Here is a 12,403-nt window from a genome sequence, read left to right as displayed (position 1 = left end):
AATTACATATACTCAATTCAAGTTAAAAGTGCTATATAAAGTTAAGTGTATATTGACGATTTTGCAATGTGATTTTGTGTGTGTTATGTCAACATTGTCTATTACGGTTAAAGGGTCTGATTACCATTTAGGAAGGCATAGAAGCAAGAGAATGGAAATCAGGTGTGGAGGATTAACAAGTTAATTAGTAATCGTTAGTAATAAACATATCCTGCCCTAGCATTAGTAAATTAGTCAATGACATGCACAAGAAACGTAAGGTAAACATGAACACCTGGTGAGAATGTTAGTATTACCCATTACCCTAGCATTAGTAGATTAGTAAGTAGAGGGAAATTGAAACAATTAGGGTGTGAGTGACAGAAAGGGAGAGAGAGAAAGCAGGAATGCAAGACTTGCAGAAAGACATGAAAAAGTGTATGCTTTTTCAGTACAACGCAACATGAAAAAATTAGTTCTGACATAACAAGTTTGCGAAATATGACAATAAACTAAATAACATGACATGGCAAGACTAACAATTAAATCATAACAACAACTAAACATGAAACATAACATGACATGAAACATAAAAACGTGGTGATACTTGACCAGGGGTCGGCAACCCTGGTGCTGGAGAGCCGCAGGGTCTGCTGGTTTTTGTTTTCGCCTTATTATCAGCAACCGATTCATACCCAAGAAACCAGGTGAGGCCAGTTAACTGAGAAATCGACTGCTTTAATTGATCAATTAAGTGCTGAGTAACAACGAAAGCCAGCACACCCTGCGGCTCTCCAGGACCAGGGTTGCTGACCCCTGTACTAGATTAACATAATACATGACATGACAATAACATAACCAAGACCATAACTAAACATAAAACATGACATGACAAACATGAAACGTGACAGTAGAGAATCCCATCCTGTCCTACTGGTGTCATACAGCCATATCGGGAATTACAATTCAGTGCTTGTCTATTTGCCTTAATGATATTAACACAATGACTAATTGTTATTAACACAGTAGTGAAAATTGTTCAGTTAGTTTCTTATGTTGTACGGATGTGTATGCATACCTAGGGATCTCTCTGGGGAAGAACATCTGCTAATTGAATAATAATAACATTCTGAAATGCATTTAATCTGATTTAAAATGGATTAATAACTATATGTGTGTAATGAGGTGCTATTCTGGATGGTGTGGATCTATGCACGACTGGAGGAGCATGCAGAAGCTGTTGATTACACTGGCTGAGCTGTGTACATGCTGAAATGAGCACCCTGCTAGCATGTGTAGAGCACAACAAAAAACTTTTGAGTGTTCCAGAGAGCAGGTTTTTCTCAGACTCAGTGTCCCAGAGAGCAGGTCTCTCTCAGCATGTGCACAGCACTGTTTTAACCAGGGTTCTGTGGCGATGCTCTGTGTTTCTGCAGTACCCACCCCACTAGGGGCAATACTTGGGGGTACGTTTGGCGCTCTGGCATGTGTAGCACTGGCTGGAGGGGCTTTTGTCTTCATGAAGAAGAAAAAGAGGTAAACACACCAGTTCTCTCTTATTCAAACAAACCATAATTATGTTGTCATTTTTGTTTCATGTTGATGATACATTGAATACATATTACATGCATTATGCCAAGAGAAGAATTGTTGCAAAAATATTGCATTGTCAACCACTGTTTATGAATGCAGTCTATTGCACCTCTGTGTCAGTAATTGAGTGTGTCACTAATGCTAATATCATTTTGCATCAGTTATGAAACACACAACACTCAAACTGTTCAAATGTAATGTTTGTCTCCTTGTGCTTCTACAGGAGGGACATCCCATGCAACCAAGGTGAATACACCTACATATACTGTACCTTACAATGAACATTTTGCCTACAAATGTATGATCACTTGAATTATGGGCACTAATAATACATTACATCGGTTCTGTATTTCAGATGCACAGGCTGTTGTGTATGAAAATACCAAAGAGTTGGGTGGACCCGTTGTGTATGAAAACCTGGCTGAGGTGAGAGACTGTGGAGTCAGAGTTTATTGAGCTGGAGTTGCTCCCTTCCCACAGCACACTGTGCGGACATTTTGCGTCCTGTCTGTCTCTGATGGCTCATTATGCAACAGGTGCACAGCTGCAAAACATTTCTGCACTCACACATAGTGAATGTCTTGTACTCTCAGCACAACTTGGTATATTTGACTTGAAGGGTTGTAATTACACTGTACAGTTCCTTTCTGTTCACTATCACATTTTGGTCAGAAATGATCTCATGGTTCCTTTGCTGTTGTGCTCTAGGGCTCAATTGATCCCAGGTCTGTAGCTTCAGAAAACAGAGATGTTCATCTTGGACCATGTTAAGACTTGTAATTGTAAGATTGAAAATTGCATTTTCTAGCTACTGTAGCATCATTTTTGTCCTTCTTGCTTCTAGATTATCAGGAATTGCAATTCAAAGATAGTGCTACCTACTGCACCATGAAGAGGTTGGCTTAAAAATATCTTGTTATAAGTATTCTTTGTTGTCCAAAGTTTGTGATATACTATTTTAACTGTACATTTAATTCTGTTGTTGCACGTAAGTCATGGTGAAACTCACACAACCTCTTTTCTCCCTTCCTGTTTCTCTCTCTCTTTCAGTCATTGAAGAATGGCAGGGCAGACCTGTGTAGGGCTTGGTATCATTTGGATTTCAGCAATTCCGGTTCCGGTTCTGCTTATCCGTTCTGATTCTTGGTTCCAGGGTTCCGATTCCAATATGGTTAAACAAATACTGCCACTCCTAAAATCTGATTGGCCACCCCAGTGCCACCCCGCACATAGTCCATCTGCATTTACCAAGACACCGTTTTTACCAAGACACGTCTTTCCCGTTTTGCTGCATCAAAAGTGCACCTGTCAGGAGCAGCAATCTGATTTGCGCGTTATTGCCTGTTTTGTCAGTCAATCGGTTTATAATTGTGATAACAATATATGATGTCATGTATGATGTAATATTCAATTCAGATTAGTCATAATTGGTGCAATTTTGGGGCTCTTTGGTGGGCTGTGTGCTAAAATAGCCAGTGTGACAGGCATTTGTCATCATTAAATGTCATTGCCTTATCAGTAGCCTATAGCCTCTTCATTTATGTTTATGTAACCTAGACCACACTAAAAGAGATCACTAAGGGTCTGAGTAACTAGGTCCGGGAGTAGCCCGGTATTCCCCACTATCAGGTATTCAAATGAATGAATGCACGAAATAATGTACTTTAATTTCTGGTGTATTTTGGTTGACGTAGAATATATATCAATAAAGACTTTGTTCAAGGTGGAAAAAGAGTAGTTGTATAAATAGTATCTATAAATATTACACATACTATTCCAATAGCATACCTGACATCACCCACTACAATGAGTCATTGCCTAAGCTACAGCCAGGCTATTAGGCCTACTACAATTTGAGGAAAACCAAAATACATAATCATTCCCATAAGGGCGAGGAAAACAAAAGGGGAGGCCAGCCGAGATCAGAATCACCCTGAGGTAACAGCCAGCTATATACTATACCATAGAAGTGCTATAGTCGGCTTAGCTGCACGCACAAGTTAGGTATATACTACACCATAGAGTGCCACAATCAGTTCAATTATGCACCACACTTAGGGAAGAATCCACTACAAATCCTCCAATGAATTATTACGATTAGCCCACTACAAATCCAGCACAGCCAGTAAAGTTACTGCATCACACACTTAGTAAAAGGCCCCACCAAAGACAACACTGCCTATGACCACAGCACAGGAAAGAAAAGAACAGGCCTCGCCAAACAAACAAAAAGATAATAAACAAACAAACTTGGAGGTGGTTTTACACACTAGTAAGGCACACAGAGAAACTTCCTACAACCTAGCTTTGATTCACTAGTTTGACATTTTTTCTGAAGCAGGGAAAAACAGTGGCTACAATTCGCTCCTGAAAATAACAAGACTACATTAGCCAATGTACAATTACAATGTAGACTGGAATATATTTTCAGCATAGAAAACTACAAAGACAATGAGTGCATATTCAATACCCAGCAGCGCATACATTTCTTATTTGAATTCATAAATTACACTGTTTAATATACATAACATTTACCTTCATAAAATCCTCAATCAACATTCATACCGCTAGCCATCCTTCGTTCTGTTGGGTCGTGACGTGAACGAGGGAGCTACAATTTTAAAAACGTACATCATTAATGGGTAAACCGCAATAAACGGCAAGAAAAAATTTTTCTTTTTATTTTTTTAGTACCTGAGAGCATTGGCGCACCATGCACGTACTACAGCCAAAGATGACAACCAGGCACCAAACGACTGATACACTGTAATGTTTAAAACACATCACGCAATTGATAAGCTTACGGCATGTATTGACGGATCTATGCATAAAGAATTTCAACAAAGACGCGGTTTAGACAAAGGCGCTTCCCTTACCCGCTTCGTATTAGATCACCGCCGGCAGAATCCCTATGCAAACAGTGCTCTTACCACTGTGTTTGTCGCACCAACTACTTTCAAACAAAGAGCGGCTGCCCGGCATACTATTTTACCTGCATTACTTTTGGTCACATGAGGAGAAAGCATCAGGTGACTCATTAAACCTGATCATGTGAAATGAAATCAGGTGTATCTCTGGCTTATCCCCCTCCCACCCGTCACATTTAGATTTAGTAGACTAGTAATGAATAGTGTTTTGTTGTTGTTTTTCACACATAAAACAACATATAAAAATAATAAAAATAAATAACCCCCAAAATGTTTTGTGTGCGCAAAGCCAGGAGTCATGGTTGTCACCCCCAGGCAACCCTTGGACCCCACTTGGCCACCTGAGTAAAGAAAAAACTAGAACCGCCCCTGTACATACAATAACAATAAATAAACTTAACTATTTCCACAAAGTGAATTGAAGAAATATCCACAAAAGTAATATAAAAAAAGAGATGGTTAAACACATAGAGAACAAAAATAAATTGAATCCCTGAAATCTATAATCATTAAGACCTTATCAAATATAATTTCACATTTTAATCATATTTACATGCGCCTCCTCTTACTCACTGTGCTCTCCTTCCTCATTCTCACTCTATTGTCTTTTCTCGGCATTTTGCCTGGTTGTCATTTTCCCTCAAAATGAAGCCACAGTTTTGACCGTTTACTGTGGCCCATTTTTCACGCTATGGAAATGAGAGTGGAAGTGTAGCTTATGACGCTGTAGCCGTGCTCGTAGTTCAACAAATCGACACGCTATTGACGCATGACTCTGTCGGTGGCAGATTCTGAGCAGATGTACGTGTCTGCAATAGGCCGGTTACATCTACATTCAAACTTAGAATCATATTGCAATATGTACCTACATTAAATACCATGTTTGAACGCGAGAGAGAACATTTTAGATATGCAGTATTAATTATTTGTCACGTTTCAGGTCTGTCTTGCCATGTTTTTTGTTTATTCATGTTGTCTTAGTCACGTAGTGTCTTATCATGTATTATGTTAGTCTAGGTTCGTCATGTTGTTTAGTTATGTTTCGCTACGATTTATTTTCTTGTCATGTCTAGTTATGTTTCGTACGATTATATTACCTTGTTATGTTGAGTGGTTATCGTCTTAGTTTCGCTTTGTGTTATGTTTTGATTTATGTTTATTGTTACGTTAACTGGTCGTTGTTTATGCATACACTTTTACATGTTTTTCCGCAAACCTTGCATTCCGCCTTTTCTCTCTCGCTCTTTCTGTCATTCACTCCCTAATTGTTTCCATTTGTCAATTTACTAAAACTACTAACGCTAGATCAGGATTGGGTAGAAACTAACAAAACTAATCATGTGTTCATGTTACCTTACGTTTCTCGTGCATGTCATTTACTAATTTACTAATGCTAGGGCAGGATAGGTTTATTACTAACAATTACTAATCACCTTGTTAAACTTGTCATCCATCGCACCTGTTTTCCATTTCCTTGCTACGCTCTAACTAATTGTCTACACCTGTCTACACCCACATTTATAGCCCAGTCGCACAACTGTTCTTCGCGAAATTGTCTGCCTCTGTTTACCACGCAACTCTTGAGCATTTACTACTATTGATTACACGTTACGATCCAAGCCTGTTTACCGACCATTGATTATTGATTTCTGTTTTGTGACCATCGTTTGCTTTTTGACCACGTCCTCGCCTACCGTTTTTGTACTTTTGCTTTGCTGATTGTTTCATGGTTTCGACTCCCGCTTCGCCCACGACTACGCCTCTGCCTGCCGTCCGTCTGTTTATCTGCCCCGCTGACAGCTCTCCTGCTACCGGACCTCCCTGCACGTCTACCGACTACGAGTTTGCCTCTTCCCTCGGCACCGTGCTTTTTGTTTGTTTACTATTTGTTTGGCTGGATCTATGTGTATGGACTTTGCTTGTTTTGACTACGCTCCTGGGATTCGTCCCGAATAAAGCCCTGAGGGGTCTTTATATTACTATTGTTTCTGAGTCGTGCATTTTGGGTCCAACCCCCACGCACCTGTCTCAGAACAATTTCGCCAATATGGACCCTGCTGACTCAACTGCTCCACGTTCCACGCCCTCCAGGAACAAGGAGCCATCGTCCGGCAGCATTCACAAGGAATCTCCGAGCTTCACCTGGAGATTTGTGAACTGTGTGCAGAGATGAGGAGGCTCGCCGTCGCGGTCCTGCCACAACCACGGGAGGAACCCACCCACCCACCCACTTCCCCGGCGGTCAACCCCTCGGGAGCCTGGCAATTCCGGGAGCCCCAACAACCCCCTCCGGAGAGGTTCGGTGGAGAACCTGAGAAGTGCAAGGCGTTCCTACTCCAATGCGAGTTTGTTTTCAAGCAACAGCCGCAGACCTACAACAGCGACGACTGTCGGATAGGCTATGTGATGGGACTGCTCAAGGGGAGGGCGTTGGATTGGGCTACGGCGGTGTGGTCCGGGGATTCTTTTCCTCCTCGTTACCCAGTCTTCGCCGATGAGATTCGGAAGGTGTTCCAACACGCATCCAGCGACCAGGAGCCATCCCAGAGACTGATTGCTCTGCGCCAGGGACGGAAGACCGCGGCAGATCACTCCATCGACTTCCGCACTCTCGCGGCGGCTACTAGTTGGAACGATGCAGCATTGGCGAATCTCTTCCTGGCCAGCCTGAGCGAGACGCTTCAGGACGAGTTGGCGCGACTGGACCCCATCACCCAGCTCGACCAACTCGTGTGCACCACGATCCGCCTGGACAACCGTGCCAGACAACGCCGGCCGGAGAGACCGATCCTTCCCGGCAACCCGTACCCCAGGCAGGGGCCAAGTCCTTGACTAAAGGAGCAGCAGTCGGAGGGACCCGAACCCATGGACCTGTCCCGGGCCGGTACCAGGATCTCTACCGAGGAACGAGCACGCCGCAGAACCACCGGCTCGTGCTTCTACTGTGGGAGGCCGGGTCACACCCAGGCTCGGTGCCCCTTCAGGACCAGGCGACCAGTAGAGGTGAGAGCAGTCGACAGGCATGAGGGTTCTGACAGAGACAACCATCGTCCCACGCTCACCACGCTGTTAATTCTCCCCGACAGAACAACCCGGATTAACGCGTTGGTGGATTCTGGAGCGGACGCCAACCTCATCGACGAAGTGTTGGTGTCTGAACTGAACATCCCCACCCTCCCTCTACCCCACCCTGAGAACGCGCGGTCGCTGGATGGAAGGACTTTCTGCCGCATGACGCACATCACCATTCCCTTACAACTGATCATTTCTGGGAACCATCGGGAGATGATCCAGTTCCGCGTCATCCAGTCCCCTAATGACCAACTCATCTTGGGATTACCCTGGCTCCAGAAACACAACCCCACGATCAACTGGAGTTCTAACCAAGTGCAAGCATGGGATCCTAAGCGCCATCTGTCCTGCTTGCGTTCCGCCCCACCACCAGCAGAGGGAGTGCCAGCTCTACCACAGACTCCCAAACCCTCCCTGGAGAGGGTCCCCTCTCCTTACCATGACCTGGGCACAGTGTTCTCCAAGACCCAAGCTCAGTCACTGCCGCCTCATCGACCCTACGACTGCGCCATCGAGCTCCTTCCCGGTTCGTCACTCCCCTCAAGTCGCCTATACAACGTCTCCAGACCTGAAAGGGAGGCTATGGAGAAATACATCCGTGACTGCCTGGCTAACGGACTAATTTGCCCGTCTTCCTCTCCCGTCGGTGCGGGATTCTTCTTCGTCCAGAAGAAGGATGGCTCCCTACGCCCGTGCATCGACTACAGGGAGCTGAACAACATCACGGTGAGGAACAGGTATCCTCTGCCCCTGATGGACTCCGCGTTCCACCCACTTCACGAGGCCACCATCTTCACCAAGTTGGATCTCCGCAACGCTTACCACCTGGTGCGTATCCGTGAGGGCGATGAATGGAAGACCGCCTTCAACACCTCTCTCGGACACTTCGAATACCTGGTCATGCCATTCGGCCTCACCAATGCTCCTGCTGTGTTCCAGACCCTGGTGAATGATGTTCTTCGGGACTTGTTGGGTCGCCATGTGTTCGTCTACCTGGATGACATCTTGATCTACTCCACCAATGCCAAGGATCATGAGCACCACGTCAGGCAAGTTCTACAGAGACTCCTTGAGAACAGAGGCGGAGAAGTGCGTCTTCCACTCCGACACAGTTGAGTTCCTGGGGTTTATCCTTGAGAGGGGACGGATCAGGGCGGATCCCAAGAAGATTCTGGCAGTTACCGACTGGCCCACACCCACCTCACGTAAGCAGCTCCAGCGCTTCTACCGAAGGTTAGTTGGTTAGTTGGTTAACCAAGAAAGGAAACTTAATCAGAAGCCTACTAACAGTCTACACACACACTTACCCATCTGTAAAACGGTTCGTTTCGATCCTGAAGCTGATTGGCTGAGACCGCTGTTTCACCGTGACTGTAAGTCCCATATACAGTAAAAGTAAATCAGCCTGTTTGCAAACGATATCACTCTGTCCGTTATTTTGACTGAAATCTATAGCAGCCACTGTCTCCACAGTACCATGGTGCAGACATTATCGAATGCGAGGCTCGAAGTGAGAGAGATAATGTCAGTCAGTGGTCATAAATGTGAAAGCTCGCTTCGAAGCTATTGGAGACTCAATGTCAGGGACAGAAAACGCTGGAGTGACATACTGTACTGGCCGTCACTGATGTCAACGTTACCCCAGGCCCAGCAGTTAAAAGGAGAACCGAGACAGGAGGCATTTAGCCTGAACAAATGGGACAGCATCCAAATAAACGTAAATAAAGCCAATTGAACAGCTAACTAGATGCGGCCACGAGAAAGTAACATTAACGATACCAATTTGTTGCTAGCAGCTGTTTTCTATTGCCCAGCAACCATTAATTGTGTTCTGCGGACTACATTATCTGGCGGAAGAATGGTTGCTTAATGATTTAGAAAATAAAGTAATATTGTGTCATCCATTAACTGTTTATAAATGTTGTAACCGTTTTATAAAAAGCTATTGAGGCTCTTGTATGGGGCAATACATTCGCGCTTAAAGGTGGAGGTGGTGAAAGAACGAAAGGAGCAGGAGACAAGAGAAATCATCGATGGTGTTGAAGATGGAAGAAATAAAAAAACTGAGACAGAGCATAGATGTGGTGAAACGGAGGATAGAGGAAGAAAGAGAAAGGACAGCCGCAGAGAGAATGATGATGGAGGCTGACAGTCGTGTGGCAGGTGACCAGTTTCACATCAGCCAATCAAACGCCCAGTCAGTAAAACAGAGCCATTTGTCAATGGAATAGCGTAAATGGTGTATTTTATGAAAACAAATTGAAAATGTAAAGCATTCACAACATTAAATGGCATTGGGAAAAGGTGAAGTTAGTTGGCATTAGTGGTCTAGTGTGATCCAAGTTAGGGTGGTTTGCCTTTTACAGTTGTTGTTATTGTGGTGGTGGTGGACGGATATAACTTTGAATACTCTCTGTGTACTTACTTCTGTGTATGGGGTTCAAAACTGCCATCATAATAAAAATACATCATATTTACTAGATAGATTGACCAGTACCCACCACCTGGCTGTTTGGATCAAATTATTATTGACATAGTAAATATGAATATAGGCCAATGCATACACACATGCGCACACACATGCAGTTCCTTCTCCACTGTCCTGCTCTCATTCACACTTCAGTAACTTAGTGCTCCCTGATTTTATAGTAGTGAATATGGTAAATGGACTTTATTTGCACTCTCAGTGAGCACTTTATTAGGTAGACCAGATTGTTAATGCAAATATTTAATCAGCCAATGAATCGACACGCACGGTGGGGGAGACAATCAGTCGCTCTTACTTCCTGAGCTAATGTCACGTTTATATATACTGTACAACCGCTCGCTCACACTGCCTACTCTTCTGTCTGTATTTCTATGCATAGACTATTTTATGTTGCATAGACCATGAAGATCCCCCTGTAAAATCATAACTAAGAAAGCATGGGCTCCACAATACAGTAATACTATACTAAAGTCCCACTGGTAGCAGCTTGTCTTTGTTTATGACTGGGCAGGGACTTACTAATCATTTATGACCCCTGTATTTATCATGGCTGTATCATCCCTATAAGTCTGCAATAGTCCCAGTGAGGTGGTGAAATCTTTGATGGCGCAGGTTTCGATTCCCTTGAATTACTCAAACTACAATTACCATTCCTAAAGCCTGTGGGAAAAGTTAATGTCAGCAACCGTTCTTTCTGCCCTGCTGCGCTGTCATTTGTACGGGAGTTTGCGGTGTTTGAGATTCAGGTGATTGAGATTCAGATCCTCTGTTTCATCAGCCTGTAGGGGGTTCTGTATTCAGTGTAAAATGATCATTCTATTACTTATGGGCTGTGGTTTTATGATTTACATCGTCTTTATTTCAAATGAGTCATTTTTGTTATCGGACTGAAATTCTTGGGAGCAAACTCATACTCAATGACCTATGAATTACAACTGTTTACGATATGTTATCACAGTCTCCAGAAGTGTGCTCTCCTATGAAATGGAAAATTAAAATATGCAAACAGAACTTTGTTCTCTTTCGTTAAAAGGATTTAGTTATCTTAGTGCTTATATGATAAGCTAGCGTACATACACTAACTATTTCCTATTACCACCAGTAGTACCTTTCAATAACTCGAGTGCTTGACCTGGACCATTATGAGGAAATGGACATCCTTACTGCCTTCCGTTATGACGTCATGCACGAAATATCACTTTTATCGCCTATCTCCTTTTATCGCTTAATATTCATAATTTGTACGGCAACAACTGACACAATTACAGTGAATAGGCATCAAACCTAAAAGTACTTGATTTGACATGTATGCATTTTAACTGACATAATTATTGTATGGAAAAATAAAATCTGATTTCACATTGTAGTTTTTAAAAGGTTGGTCTTATGACAGTCACAATGATTATCCAAGTTTTTCGAGTACAGTAGAATGTCACGTTGACAAAAAATCTCAACGGAGCTCATATGTAGGCTGTAGATGAAGTAGAATATTCCGCCTTATCTCGTTGTTCATTTAGAAGGCGTTTGGTCCCCTCTAGTGGTGTGTTGTGTTTATTAGTTCAGATGCTGTTTGTGGCACATTGTTTTCGGTGTTTAGTGATCCGTTTAGTTAATTAAAGCCTAACTGGCGTTTTAGAAATACGATTTTCAATAATTTCAGAAAACGGACTGCTGAATAGAAGTTTGAAAATAACACTTCGATCACTTATGACAGCATCATAGTCTTCCTTTGTGACGCGAGGAGCACTATATAACGTGAATTATATGCAAAACAAACTTGCTGCGGGAAGAAAGTGCCTAAAAGTGTAAAAGTGAGGGAAATAAAACTGCTTGTCAATCATCTTTGGAATCAAAGATTATGCCGTTATTTACAAAAAATGAAATAAAGGTAGATCCAATAATTAATGTCTTAGCCACATAAGGATATTTTCATCAACTTTATAGTTTGTGGACTGAATTATATTTCCCTATATTTTTGACACTGAGATGTCACTGGCAAGCTGTGGGACTTGTTATGCAAGCCATGCCTTCTCCTGCCAAGGAGGGGATGATTATCTTGTGCTGAATGACCTAATAAATATCTTGGGTATCCTCCGTTGCATATAGAAACAGTATGGGACTAATTACAATATGCACTAAAACTAATAATAATATAAAAAACCACAGAAAGTGAACTATCACTGTAAAACAATGTCATGCATACAATTATGTGGATCAAATGTTTTGTTGGGGGGCGGCATGGATGGTGCAGTGGGTAGCGAAGCCGCCTCACAACAAGGAGGTCCTGGGTTCGAATCCCAGGTGGCCAGGGCCTCTCTGTGTGGAGTTTGCATGTTCTCCCCGT

General features: G+C 43.0%; 1 protein-coding gene across 1 annotated transcript in view; it reads left to right on the top strand.

The window, feature by feature from the left end:
• LOC133135104 (hemicentin-1-like) overlaps positions 1–12,403 on the top strand; it is a 30,279-nt gene that overhangs the window by 4,850 nt on the left and 13,026 nt on the right. The gene's annotated exons all lie outside the window — the stretch shown is intronic.

This window comes from Conger conger, chromosome 1 (genome assembly GCF_963514075.1).
Source record: "Conger conger chromosome 1, fConCon1.1, whole genome shotgun sequence".
Classification (NCBI taxonomy): Eukaryota; Metazoa; Chordata; class Actinopteri; order Anguilliformes; family Congridae; genus Conger; species Conger conger.
The sequence above is the reverse complement of the archived record's forward strand: the minus strand, read 5'-3'. Positions and strand labels throughout refer to the sequence as shown.